This window comes from Elephas maximus, chromosome 3 (genome assembly GCF_024166365.1).
Source record: "Elephas maximus indicus isolate mEleMax1 chromosome 3, mEleMax1 primary haplotype, whole genome shotgun sequence".
Classification (NCBI taxonomy): domain Eukaryota; kingdom Metazoa; phylum Chordata; class Mammalia; order Proboscidea; family Elephantidae; genus Elephas; species Elephas maximus.
Window position 1 is genome coordinate 51,394,017 of NC_064821.1, and position 15,234 is coordinate 51,409,250.

Below are 15,234 nucleotides of genomic sequence, written 5' to 3' on the forward strand. Positions count from 1 at the left end.
CTGACCACAGCTGGAAATAAGGGTGCTGGAGGCCAAGGCCTTGGTAATACTGTCACCTCCCCCCCTCCCAAGTCTGTACAGGTCTCTCATGACCTTCATCTCGTTGACCTCAGGACTCCTGTGAGTTGGGTTTCCATTTTACAGATGAACACCCTGGGGTGCAGGGAGGAGAAGGGAGTGCCCGATCGCCTACTGGATCCCCCTCAGTGGATGGCATTCCAAATCTCAGGTCTTTTCTCCCTCAAATGACCTGTCCTGATCCCTCAAGTCCCTGTGTGGTGACTGATCTGTTCTGCTCTGGGTGGCAATACTCCCCTCCCCAGGAGCAGAGACCCTGGCAAGACCTAGGGAAGGACGTGGGTGAATACTTGGGCACTCTGGGGAGCTTTGGGCCACACCGCTGGCTGCTATCTGCCTACAAATAAGGCCACTTCATCTTATGTGTGAGTTCTGGCACCACAGGATCCCAGAGACACTAACTCCCATGAAAAGAACCTTCACCTTCGTCTGCCACTGATGCACAGCTCACAGTCTTAATGAGCTTCTGCCTGGCATTAATGAGATGCTCTTCGTTAGCTGGGGCACAGCAGTTAACCTGGGGCTTCAAGGAGGTGCGGGCATTTGGTGCAACAAGGTAGCAGGCACTATCCTGGGGAGGAGCAGAGGGCACAAGCGGAGTCCAGGGGAGAGGCCTCCATCACCTGCCAAGCTTCCCTGAGCCCCTGCTTCTCTCACCCCCTCCCTGTGCCCCCCATGTCCATGCCTTGTCCACACACTCTTGGGAACCCTCACAGCATCCTGCAGAGGAGGGTGTGTTTGTGCTGTTTCACTGCCAAAGAAACTGAAGCGCAGATACATGAAGTAACCAGCCTGAGGTCACACAGCATGTGAGTGGCAGAGCTAGGATTCCCACCCAAGGCCAAGGGCTCCCAGTCTATGCTGTCTACCTACCATGCAATCAGATTCACCTTGCAGGAGCAGTCAGCCCCAGGTGAGCAGGAAGCCAGGCTTCTTCCTCCACTGCAGTCATCCACCTGCATGCTACACTGAGAAAAATTTCCCTCCCATACTCTTGTCCAGGTCCTCCCAAGACAGTGCTGGGTTTGGGGCCCAGTTGCAGGAATTCATTGTCTGAGGCTTAGCTCCGCCTCTGGCTGCACGACCTTGAGCAAGTCACTGAATATCTCTGGACCTCAATGTCATCACCTGTAACGGGGCAGGGAACAAAACGATGTCCAGAAGCTCTGATTCCTTCCTGGCAGGATTTGAAACTGCTAAAGTCAAGGTGTTCCCAGAGCTGGCCATCGCTGGCCATGGTCCTGAAGTCTTTCTTGCTTTCATCTTCATCCACACCCAACAAGCAGGCGATTGCCTACTGGAGCTGTTGTTCATTCATCCACTTAACAACTGCTTATTGAGCATCTACTTTGTTCCAGACCTCCATGATACAAGGAGACACAAAAAGAGACCCAACCCTGAGCTCATGAGCCTTACAGTCTAAGTGGGGAAAATACCAAACTAAAAAAAACAGTTGCTTTTGCGTCAACTCCAACTCATGGTGCCCCCACATATGTAAGAGTACAGCTGTGCCCCATAGGGTTTTCAATGGCTGATTTTTCGGAAGTAGATTTCCAAGCGTTTCTTCTGAGATACCTCTGGATGGACTTGAACCTCCAACCTTTCAGTTATCAGCCAAGCAAATTAACCCTTTGCACCACCCAAAGACAGTGGAGAAAATAACTTTACTAGAAGAATCCCCCAAATATACAACTACAACCAGAGAACTGTGAGGGAGAACCGTGGGGTGTATGGGCACAAACCCTGTGGCGGGGACTGGCAGGGGTTCCCTGGGGAAGTGGTTTGTGTGCTAAGATTTAAAAGGATTTAAACTTCCCCTTGCCTCTGGGAAAGGAGGCTTGGTGGTACAGTAGTTAAGTGCTTGGCTGCTAACTGGAAGTTTGGTCGTTCGAACCCAGCAGCCACTCCAAGGGAGAAAGATGTGGCAGTCTGCTTCCATAAAGTTTTACAACCTTGGAAACCCCATCGGGCAGTTCTACTTTGTCTTACAGGGGTGCTATGAGTCGGAATTGGCTCAACAGCAACAGGTTTGGTTTGCTTTTGCATCTGGGAAGTTGCAAAAGGACAATCCCCCACAGCCTGGCTTTAAGCATGAAAGAAGGGATTCACTGCATCTTACAGGGGATGGAGGCTGGAGCCTTCCTGGGGCAGTGAGCAGGGAAAGGGGCTGGGTCAGGAGGAAATACTGAGAGCCACACACCACCACCAAGCAAGTCAAGAGAAAGACCAGGCAGAGCTCGTGGAGTGTCCCTCTGCACAGGATTCTCAGACCAGTCTGGTCTCTGAAGAGAGCATTGCCAAGCATGAACCAAACCTCCTTCCCCTCCTGGAGCCTCCAGTGGAGTTCGACAGGCTACATATCATTACCTTTGACAGTCACGGCTCAGAGGTTGTTAGTTGTCATTGAGTCATTTGCAACTCATGGAGATCCCACGTGTGCTGAGTAGAACTGTGCTCTATAAGGCTTTCAAGGCTGTGTCTTTTTGGATGCAGATTGCCAGGTCTGTCCTCCAAGGCATCTCTTGGTGGGTTCAAACCCCCAACCTTTCAGCTAGTAGTTGAGTGCTTAATATTTGTGCCACCTAAGGACTCCTTAGGCTCAGAGGAATCTTGTGAAATGCCAGCCTCAGGAGGTCAGTCAAAGCCTAACAGGGTCCACACAACACTGTGCCCGGGGGGCTCCGGCTGGGTGGGGCATCAGGGTCTAAGGCCTCTGCCTAGTCCTGCTCTGCAAAGCTGCCCAGATCTGGCTACAGTGATGGGGCCAGGATGCAATAGTAGGTGGAACACACCTCCCAGCCACATGAAGCACTCAAGTTCCCAGGCAAGATGGCCTCATCCTCTGTATCCCAGATTCCAACAGTCTCCTATTTGATTTCTGTTCCTCTGGTTTTGCATCTGTAATCTGTCCCCTTCACAAGCCCATTTCTCCTGCTTCTACTCTCTGTACCCCAGTCTCCATTTTATGGTCTTCCTCTACCCCAGTCTTTATGGTGCAAGTGAAGCACCACCACCGTATACACCCCTATGTGATAGGCATGTGGCCCAGGCTCGGCTAACAGTGTGTGCCATCTTTCCGTTTTCCTGGCCTTGGCAACTGGTTCAGTGATGGGCACTTGATTTGAGTCAGCTCAACGAGTGTCTTCCTGGGGACTTTTTGCTGGAATTATTGAAAAAAATTAACTCTCTTTTGGTGGAGATTTCTAAGCTGTAGAAGGAAAGCTTGGATCCTGCCTCGTAGTGAGGTCAATACAGAGGAACGCAGAGACAAGGGAGAAAGATAGATTGCTGATGATATCACTTAAGTCCCTGGATCCAGCCATGCCTGAATCTCACTACCCCTAGATTTTTACTGACACAGTCAATAAATTTTCTTTTTCCTTAAGCCTATTCGAGTAAGATTTTCTTTTCTTTTAAATCAAGAGTCCTAACTAAATGGTCTCCCTTCCCTATGCCACACACCCTCTCAAATGGCTTCATTGTTTCCTCCATTTACAGGTTAAAACCCCAACTGTTTCATGTGACATTCAAGGCTCTTCATGACCTGGTCCCAACCCACCTCCAGTCTTATCTCCTAAGTCTTCCAGGCATCCAGTGCTCCAGCCACCCTGTGCTCCTCACCCTCCCCAGACGTTCCCCACCCCATTCCAGTCTGTGTTCCCATGTCCCTCCCCCTCCCCCCATTAACACCTATCAAGTCTGGCCTGTCCTTCAAGGCTCAGCTCAGACACCACCACCTCCAAGGTTCTCTCTTCTCTCTCACAGCACTTTGCTTGGACATCAAGTCCCAGTCTATCTGTCTCTTTAGTGAGCTGTGTCCTTGCCCACCTCCCTCCCTGACAATAAGCCCTTGAGAAAGGACACCCTCATATCTGTCCAAGGGGTCTGGACTTTATCTTAAGGGTACAATGAAGGGTTTTCAAAAGCAGAAGGCCATTTTTTGCCTATCTAATTGTTAAAATTCTCAATTTGATACCACACTCTGTGGGGAAGGCTTTAAGGAATAGGTTCTCTTATAGATTGCTGGTGGGAGCATACACTGGTTCAGCTGTCATGGAGGGTAATTTGACAGTAACTACCAAAATTGCACAAAGCAATTGGTGGTTCTGTAGTAGAATTCTCACCTCCCATGTGGAAGACCTGGGTTTGATTCCCAGCCAATAGAATCCCGTCTGTCATGGAGGTTTGCGTGTTGCTGTGATGCTGGACAGGTTTCAGCAGAGCTTCCAGACTAAAATGGACTAGGAAGAAAGGCCTGACCATCCACTTACAAAAATCTGCCAATAAAAACCCTATGGATCACAATGGTCTGATCCCCAATTGATCATGAGGATAGCGTAGGACTTGGGGCATTTCATCCCATTGTACATGGGGGCCCTGTGAGTCAGGACTGACTTGACGACAGCTAACAACATCAACATCAAAACGACACTGCGCCATTCAACAATCCCACTTCTGAGACTTTATCCTGCAGAGAAACTTACACTGGCAAAATGCAGGAGTTTTCTCTGCAGCCTGGTCTGAAATTACGAAGCGTCCCTCAGTACTAATGAAGTAAATAATGGTCCATCCATTCAGAAAACAGCATAAAAAATGAAGACGTTTTCTATGTGCCCATGTGGAAAAATTACCAAGGCATATTAAATGGAAAAAAAATAGTGTGTAAAATGTGCTACCTCATACGTAAAAAAAAAAAAAAAAAAAAAAAGGAGTAGGTGAGAATATATATTCATTTGTGTATACATAAAGAAATTCTGAAGGAGACACACACAAAAAAAACTAAAAGAGTGGTTACCTGTGGAAGGTGGGGTGGGAGGCCTAGGTAGATGGCAGATAGCGAGAAAAAGATGTTCTGTTATAAATCTTCTTACGCTCTTGGATTTTTTGACTGGAGGAATATATTATCCAGACAATTATTTTTAAGCAAAGGAGAGACATGGTTTTCATTTGCTCCTTAGATCACTCTGCTCTGGTTTGGAGTCATAGAAACTGGAATTTGTATCCTCATTCTGCCTCTATTGTCGTTGTTAGCTGCCGTCTCATAGTGACCCCTTGCACAATGGAACAAAGTGCTGCCCAGTCCTGTGCCCTCCTCATGATCAGTTGCAGACCAGACTGTTGTGATCCATAGGGTTCCCACTGGCTGATTTTCAGAAGTAGATCACCAGATCTTACTGTCTAGCCCGTCTCAGCCCGGAAGCTCTGCTGAAACCTGTTCAGCGTCATAGCAACCCACAAACCTCCACCGACAGACAGGTGGTGACTGCACTTGAGGTGCACTGGTTAGTAATGGAACCTGGTTCCTCCGCGTGGAAGGCAAGTATTCGACCACTGAACCACCGGTGCCTCCTTTGCCTCCATTAGCTGTATGAATTTGGACACATCACTTACCCTTTCTTAACCTGTTTGCTCCTCCATTAAACACAAAAATAATACCCATTGCACATGGTTGTTGGGTTTTAAATGAGATATTGCCAAGAGCTTGAAAATAGTAGTATCATCACGATCATCATCATTGTTATAAAACAGATTTCCCAACTCAGGATAGCATTATGTGCTTGGAGTTGCCCCATGGATGTTGGGCCCAGCCACCTGGCTTGCTTTGACCATTGGGATGTCAGCAAGAGTAAAGCAAGCTTCTGCCTCACCATGGGAAGAACATGCCCCAGGGAGCTCACTGGTCCTCCCCTGCAAGAGGTTGAGAGACACCTGGGACAGACCCAATCTCCAGCTGGTCCTACCATAGATCTGCTGACTCCTAGCTGACCCCAGTGAATCACAGAGTTTTGGGGAGGTTTGTTATGCAGCATTATTGCAGCTATAGCTGACTTAAGCAGCATGTATTACATCCAGAATAAAGATGAAGTTTCTTCATGCAGCCTTCAAGGCCCTCACTGACAATTCTCCATTTTCATCTCATGCCACTGACATCCCTTTGCACTTCAGGACTCAGCCTAACCAAATGTCTTTCAGTGCCTGCTGTCTCTCTCTTCCAGCCTGGTACTTCATATGTACTGTATTTTTAATGACCTGCCACTGTGTCTGTCCCCACTAGGGTACCACTGCTCCATGAAAGCAAAAACTGGATGTCTCAGTTTCTGGCAAATAGAATGTTCATTGTAAATATTTATTGACTGAATGATTTTTCTACCCCTTCAGGCCTCAATCTGCCTATCTGTAAAGTGGGCACTATCTCCTCAGAACTGGGGTACCCTTGCCTTGCTGACTGCAAGGGAAGGAGTTAGCACAGCACCTATTACTCTCCAGGCACCGCTGCCATCACCTCCTTGCCTTTCAGCTCCCTCTCCCTTTGCCTCTTAGTGAAGAGACTGTAGGTGAAGGATCCCAACTGTCAGAAAAAGATAAATGGAGGCTTTGTTCCATCTGCCCAAGGAGATGCTGCTTGTACTCACCTGGTTGGCATGGAGAGAGGAGGAGAGCTGCTGACTAGGCTGTCCCCAAACCGTCACTCTGTTCTCCTGCCTGCCAGTTGCCTTCCGGGCAGATCAGCCTTGTCTTGGTGAGAGCAAGCAGAAACAGTGGCAGGCAAGGGAGGAAGTGGGGAAAGGAGCTGAGATGTAAGGAGGCCCTTGCACATGCCCAGCCCTTCTAGTCCATCAGTTTACTCCCACCACCCACCCTGGAAGGAAGGTGCACCCCTATTTTACAGGGAAGAAAAGGATTCATCCTCCTTCACCCAGTGGTGGGATTCGAATCCAGGCCTGGCTGACTCCAAGGTCAGTGCTATTTCCGTCACACACAACTCCCCGCATAGGAGGCAATGACCCTGTAGTGCCTCAGTGATGAAGGTAGTGTCAAAGGGCCTGGAAGGCATTAATAACACTATTGCAACAAAAAGGGAGACTCCCTAAAATATATACCAAAAAAAACAAACAAACAAACCCATTGCCATCAAGTCTATTCTGACTCATAGCAACCCTATAGGAGAGAGTAGAACTGCCCCATAGGGTTTCCAATGAGTGGCTGATGGGTTTGAACTGCCGACCTTTTGGTTATTAGCCGAGCTCTTAGCCACTGTGCCACCAGGGCTCCAGAATGTATACCAAAAACCCAAAAAGCAAACCCATTGCCGTTGAGTCTACTCCAACTCATAGTGACCCTACACTACGCAATTCTTAAATCTGTTACACTCAGAATCTCGCCGGCTCCTCACGACAACCCTGCAAGGCAGGCATATTGCCATTCCATTTCACAGAGGAGAAAACTGAGGCTCAGTGAGGTGAAGTAACTTCTCACAGGGTCTCACAGCAATGGTGAAGCTGAAGCAAGGCTCCTCCCCACGTGTCCCTTGGATCACTGAACTCCAGAGGTCCCACCCGGGGGCTTTTGGGACCCATGTTCTGGGGAGGCTTCAACAGAACCTGATACCCTTGGGACACATCCTGTCACAGCGGTGTGGTAATCAGACCACCAGACCACCTGGATTCCATCTGTAGCTGTGTGACCTGTGCAAGCCAGTGGATCTCTCTGAATCTCAGCATATCGATTATTTAATGGAGTCCCTGGACGGCACAAATGCTTAAGCGCTCGACTACTAGCTGAAAGGAAGCTGTTTGAACATACCCAGAGGCACTTTGGAAGACAGGCCTGGTGATCTGCTTCTGAAAGTTTACAGCCCTGAAAACCCTGTGGAGCACAGTTCTACTCTGACGCACATGGGATCTCCAAAAGTCAGAATCGACTCGAGAGCAACTAGCAACAAAAACAATTGTTGCATAACGGAGCACCTCAATATCTAGTGGCTCAAAACAACAACCATTTGTTTAGCTCATGATTCTGTGGGGCCACAAGTTAAGCTGGGCTCGCCCCGGTGGTTCTGATCTCAGCAGGGCCCCCTCATGCACTGCAGTCAGTTGTAGGTTAGCTAGGTGGCTCTGCTTTGTAGCTTGACTGGCTGTCAAGCTTGGGGATGGGGTAACAGGGCCATGTGTCACTCATCACCCAGAAAGCTAGCCTGGGCTTATTTGCAAGGCAGTGGTGGACTTCCTCGAGAACGAGTGCAAGTGCACAGGCCTCCTGAAGCCAAGGATCGAAACTGATGCAACATCACTTCTGGTGCTTTCCATTGTGAGAGTTAAGCCACCAGCCAGTCAGCCCAGATTCACATGGTGGGCCAATCCGCTCTATCTCTTGTTGGAGGTGCTGCAAAGTCACAATGCAAAGGGATGAGGGTGCAAGGAGGGGAATAGTGATGGCCATTTTTGCAAACAATCTACCCTGCTCAGTTACTCCATCTGTGAAATGAGGCCAGTGGTAGTACCTAATCAGTGTTGAGTGAGGATTCAATGAGAAAAGGCTGATAAAGCACTTAGTGCAAAGCAGAGCCCAAAGTAAGGGCTTACTAAATGGAAGTGATGATTTATCAATAGAGGTCCTGTCTTTGGGTTCTTGAGAGGAGCAAAATCAATGAAATATAAATATATATATATATATATACTTTTCTCTCTCTCTGTATATATATCTATAAATGTCTCTCTTTTTGTGTCTCTAATGGAGCGGGGAGAGGAAGAGGAAGAGACAGAGAGAAAGAGATCTACTTCAAGGAATTGTCTCACACGATGGTGGGGCTGGTAGGTCTAAAATTCATAGGTCAGGCAGCAGGCCAGAGACTTACACAAGCTAACATCCCAAGATCTGTAGGTCAGGCAATGAGAACAGTACAGGGTCAAAAGAGAGGGAGCAAGTTCTGCCAAGACACCCATTTATATTCTGGCTGCAGACCACAGCCCCAAGGAAACTCCCCTTTCAACTGATTGGCTGATCATATCAGATCACATCATGGAAAGTGATTATATTATGGAACGGCGATCAGTCCAGTGTCTGTCGAACCACCGAGAGTAGTACCCTAGCTGAGCTGACACAGAAAATTAGCCATCACAGGTATTTTTGAGGGCAGGATCTTACTCACATTTGAATTCCAATGTCCAGCACAGGGAGTCCCTGGCTGGTGCAATGGGTTAATGTACTCAGATGCTAACCAAAGGGTTGCAGATTCGAGTCCACACAGAGGTGCCCCAAAAGAAAATCTTGGTGATCTACTTCTGAAGAATCAACCATTGAAAATCATATGGACCTGTCTGGTGGTGAGACGAGAAGGAAGACGGGGGTAGGAGCTGGGCTGAATGGACACGGGGAATACAGGGTGCAGAGGAGAAATGAGCTGTCTCATTAAGGGGAGCGCAGCTGGGAGTACACGGCGGGGTGTGTATGGCTTTTTGTATGACAGACTGACTTGATTTGTAAACTTTCACCTAAAGCGCAATAAATAAATTTAAAAAAAGAAAATCATATGGAGCACTGCTCTGCTCTGACACACAAGGGGCCGCCACGAGTTGGAGTCGACTCGACAGCAGCTGGTTTTTGGTCCAGCACAAGTACTTGATCTGGGAAAGAAGACTGGGAAGAGCCTAATGAATTCCAACCGGTTTGGTACAACATTCCAACTGCCTGCCCTCTGGGCCCACTCAGTGCTACCTTATATCCGAAGGTGCTCGGGCTGTAGTGAATAAGCAGCCACGCAAGCCGATAGCCTCATTCTCACGGCGGTTACTGTAGAGAACACAAAGGCCCTTAGTCACTCTGAGCTCGCCCATCCTGGGAAGCTGCTTCTTGGGCATATGCTCCCTTCTCCTGGTCCAGACAGAGGCAGTGACCTACAGAGAACAGGGCAGAGCTACCTCAGAGGCAACTCAGCCCTGCCAGGCCTTCTGCTCTGCTCCATCCTCCTCTCCATCCTCCACTCAGGTGGGTCATAGGCTCTGAAGAATTCGAGACCTCAGCGTGCAAGCCCTTTGCGGCATCCTTTTCCTGCTCCAGTTGTTTCCAACACTGAAGACTGTTGAGTAGCTGAGGATTGCAGGCTCAAACCGGAAGATGGGATTATGAAGCTTTGTTTTAGAAAAGAATGAAAACAAGGGCGAAGGGGAGAGGAAGGATACACACACTCCCATGTGCCAACCCAAAAAATGCAATTTATAAAATGAAAATATGGTGTGACATTCAACTAAATTAGCAGTTCATAGATAATTTGCAATACTCATGCCATTAGGCAAATGCACTTTAAATTGATTTCAAATTAGTGGGCTAATGATTTCCCCCAGGTCCAGTCTCTGCCAGCCCCCAGTGCAGTGTTTTTAATAAGAGGTAGGTGTGCAATAATGGCTCCTTTATTCCATAATTGGAGTCATAATTGAACTTGAGGTCATATCCAAGGGCCCTATTGATCTGCATAGAGAGGGAAAACGCTGACAGTGACCATCTTCAGGCCAGAGGGGTGGGGTGGGCAAGGGGAGAATCCTGCAGCTGTGGCAGATTTGGAGATTACTTCCTGTATGACCTGCAGGTAGATTCTATGGCTGATGGGGAAGCTAAATAACCTTGTGACAGGCAGAGCTCCCAATTCCAAACCTGTAGGTTCCACTCAGGATCCCCAAAGGACAGATCAAGGATCAATGTGACCCTCTAAGATTCCCAGGGCCCCAGGGTGAACACTGCACATTCTTTTGTCTACCATGCTTACCTGACTCCCAACTCTTCAGGCCAAGGGAACCCAAGCCAAGGTAAGCCACAACGTGTTCTCTTTTTATCCTAAATTTTTAGTCCTATAGCCCTCAGCCCAGCTAAAAGCTCCCCCAACCCCAACTCAGAAAGGCAAGGTGGAAAGTCTAGATTTCTGTTGGTGTAGTCTTGATTGCTCTCGTTTCACAAAGTACAAAACATTACTCATCTCTATTGCTGCCTCTAAAGGGATATAAGACCCTTTGGCTCTATCTCAAGATAAGAAGAGCCTCGTTTTATTCTGCACCAGTCATTCTGACTGTTCTGGATCCAGAGATCTGTTCTCCAAAGAACATAGCAGACAAAAGGCGGTGGGAGGAGAAGAAGTAGCACAGAGGAGAAAGAGAAGTCCAGAGGAAAGGAGTGAGGAGAACGGCAGAGACCTAGTTTTAAGAAAGGAGAGAGAGAGAGATTTTATACAGGAGTAAGTGTGTAATGGTAAATCTCATGACTGCAATGTCAGAGAAGACAGCCAAGGGATGAGACAGGCTCTGGGCCCTGGATCCTCTAACGAATGGATCGATGTTGTTTAGGACAGTCTTTAATACACTCCATGGGTGCCCTTGAGATTGGTGAGCTGCCTGCAATGCAGTACCAGTTTGAACCGTAAAATTATTTAAAAACCGTACCTTAGCCATAAATGTATTGCCACAAGTCACATAAAATCTGGTGAAAAGCTCGATGTCTGCCCTGTCAGGGAGCACAACAGACAACTCCTGAGGGAGCAGGAGACCAATGGGATACAGACCCCAAATTCTCATAAAAAGACCATGCCTGGTGGTATGACTGCGACTAGAGGAATCCCAGAGACAATGCTCCCCAGAACTTCTGATGGCACAGGACAGGAACCATCCCCGAAGACAACTCATCAGGCATGAAAAGGACTGGTCAGTGGCGGGGAGAGAGATGCTGATGAAGAGTGAGCTAATTAAATCAGGTGGACACTGGAGATTGTGTTGGCAACTCTTGACTGGAGTTGGGATGGGAAGATAGAGAGAGGGAAGATGGCAAAATTGGCACGAAACGAGAGACTGAAAGGGCTGACTCAATAGGGGGAGAGCAAGTGGGAGAAGGGAGTGGGATGTATGTAAACCTACATGTGACAGACTGATTGGAATGGTAAATGTTCACTTGAAGCTTAATAAAAATTAATTTAAAAAAAATCTGGTGAAAAGCCAAGAAGGGAGAAAAAAGAGAGAGAAGGACTTTGCTCTTTTCCCCACTATCTGCCCCACCATACTCCATTATTGGAGTATGAAGCTCCTTGCAGATTTTTAATTGGCCTTTGTGTGTCTGGAGCTCCCAGGACGACTCTATTGCACTGGGGGTGAAGACCATGCTCCCAGACTTCCTAGGCTGGTTCTTCTCTTATTCATGTGCTAGCCTGCGGTGTGGAGGAAGAAGGGGAGGTTATTCATTCTAAACTCTGCATCGTCTCATTTAGATTCTAGTACAGGATTCAGTCGTGGTGATCAGCAAAGAGAAGAAAAGTCTGAGAGAGGACTGTCTCTGGTTTCTAGGCAGGGATTTGTAGGAAATAGTCATCTAATCAATATTAATCAATAAGGTGCCCTAGAAAATCTAAAGCCACAATTATTTAAACAACATTCCCCCAGAATATCTTCTCCATTGATCAAGAGAATGCAGAAATCACAAAATTAGGATGGAAGAATTAATTTCTTCAAAAAATGACTGCAAATTGATACAATTACTTTGGAAACATGTATGTGCTACAAACCAGCAATGGGCGCTTTGTCCATCAAAAGACACATATAAGGATGGTCATAGCTTTATTCATAATCACTCCAAACTGGAAACAATCCAAATGTCCATCAACTGTAGAGTGGATACATAAACTGTGGTTCATTCACGTGGAGGAGTATTATAAAACAATTTTTAAAATGAACTACTGATGTATGACAACACAGATGAATCTCAAGATTGAGTGAAAAATTCAGATGCAAGGAGTACGTACTAAATGATCCAATTTATATGAAGCTCAAGAATAAGAAAATCTAATCTATGGTGACAGATGTCAGAAAAGTGGTTATGCTTTATGGAGGGTGCTGACTGGAAGGTGGCACAAGGAGCTTTCTTGTATGATGGGAATGTTATGCATTTTTATCTAAATTGTGGTTACATGGATGCACACAATATGCACACACACATATAAATTTTTTGTGCCACACACTTAAGACTTGTGTACTTCATATAAATGATATTTTAAAAATGCTTCACAGATGTTTTTAAATGGCCATCACTCCAAAATTTAAATCATCACCTGTCAACATTTCTTAGGGGACGCAAGATTCAAGAACCTTGTGCTTTATTTTCCATCTTGTGTAAAATAGGACCATATATGCCCATTGTGCACATGGGGATTCTGAGGCATGAAATCCTCAGATAGGGGTACAATCAGATTATGGAGTCTAAGGCTGGACTAGAAGTCGGCTTGGTGGGGGGAGGCGGTGAACCGAAACCCGTTGCACCTCTTCCCTTTTTGCAGCATGATCAGTGTGGTTCACAACACCTGAGGAGGACAAGCCACACAGAGCTGCCGAAAGGGCTCATCATCCCATAGTCCTGCCACCCTCCTTAGAGCAGAGCATGGCAGCTGCAACAGCACCTCTTGGATGAATTTCAAGTGATGACAAATGAAGATTGAATTATGACCCAGCCTTGTGATTTCCAACAGCTATCATTGCAGTGTGACCCAACTGTGGCAGGGCACGATGGCTACACACCGCTGGGCAGCTTCCGGAGGCTGTTACAGCACTTCGGGCACAGGTGCCTCTGGTGCGAAATCCCGATCCCAGGTAGAACGTATTACTTCAGCACCAGGGACAGCGACTCGGGCATTAAATGGATCTGGAAATAGACTAGGTTGGCAAACGTCTTTGAGGAGAGCAGTCTTCCCACGGTTTGCTATTTACACACAACGCTACTGCTTCCAGCTTTGTATAACAAATTAAATTCTGACAGCATTAAAAATGTATGTGTGATGAGAAGATTGGTTTGGAAAACACCCAACATTTACCTCCCTTCCACTGCCACTGCTTTCTTCCAATCCAGGTGTTTCCCAAGGGATCCACACTTCAGGGAAGGCTCAGGTAAATGGGGTTTCTCTTATTTAGAATTGTCAGTTGAGCACATGGGTAGAAGACAGAACCCCTGGAACTTATTGTTCATCCAAAACCTAGACTCAACAATATCTTTCTCTCTAAGGTGAAAAAGGTTATTTTTATAAAAGTTTCCTTTAAAATATGTGCCACTATCAAATAATTCAGACATTCAATTAATATTTATTGAGAGCCTTATGCTCAGCACTGGAGATGTAGCTATGTGCTAAATAAATTCTCCACTCTCATGGACTTTATGTTCTGTTGTTGTTGTTGTTAGGTGCCATTGAGTCGGTTCCAACTCATACTGACCCTTATGTACAACAGAATGAGACACTGCCCAGTCCTGCGCCATCTTCACAGTCATAGCGCATTGTTCTAGTGTGGGGGGGGAAACAGTAACACATAAACATAACAATAAGTAGGGTGATTTGAGTTCATTGCAAGTGCTATGAAAAAAATAAGCAGGGTAACGGGCAGTGTAGTGACTGTGTGAGAACTACTTTAGGTAGAGAAATCAGGAAAGACCTTCCTGAGGAGGTGGCATTTCAATTGAGACTTGTATAGTGAGAAGGGGCCAAAACATGAATACAACAGACCAGCCAAAGGACTCAGGGAGACCACAGTGTACAGTGGGGCAAGGCCATGCTGTATCCAAGAAGCCTCACGGCTTACCAGCTGTACTGAATTTTTATGCAAATAACGTGCACCTTCTACCTTTCTTTGCTAACTGCATTCTCCCTGTGCAAGGTATTTTCATAAGCGCAGCTATGCCAATTTCTTAAAGTGTTGCTGCAAAAAAAATTAGCAGAGTGCACTTACAAGAATACCTTGTGGGGGTGCATGGTTGGCAAACAAGCATAGGAGGTGCATGTTATTTGCATAAAAATATGGTAGGTACCTTGGGATTTTGCACCCAAAATGACTGTCAGTCATATTGGAAGGGAGCAAACTAAACAGTGAGGGACAAAATCTCATTCACTAACTCACTCGAGGATCTCAGGCAAATCCCCTCCTTTCCCTAGGCCCCATTCTTTGAAACTGTAAAATAATGGGGTTGCTTTGATCTCCATGATCCTCCAGCTCAAGAAGCCTGTGCATCAATGTAGTAAATGGCCCTGGGATCTCTATTTTCCATGTTTCTTTTGTATATACAACCAAGTATCTCCCCTGGTCCTCCTAATACCTCCAAGAAAGTATGAAAATCATGTGTCATTGTACCCATTTTTCAGGATGGGAAAACTGAGACCTCGAGATTGCATGGGGTCATTCACAAATTTACAGATTTCTTGAGCTAGAAGGGGCTTACAGCTTCACTCCAACTCACCCAGGTAAATCCTAACTCTTCCAGGAGGAGCTGGCAGCGGCATTTTCTGTGAGACCTTAACTCATACTTCTAGATATCCCCTGCCCTTCCTTTCAGCCCCTTCCAGCCCCTGCTGGATTCTGGCTCTCCTGC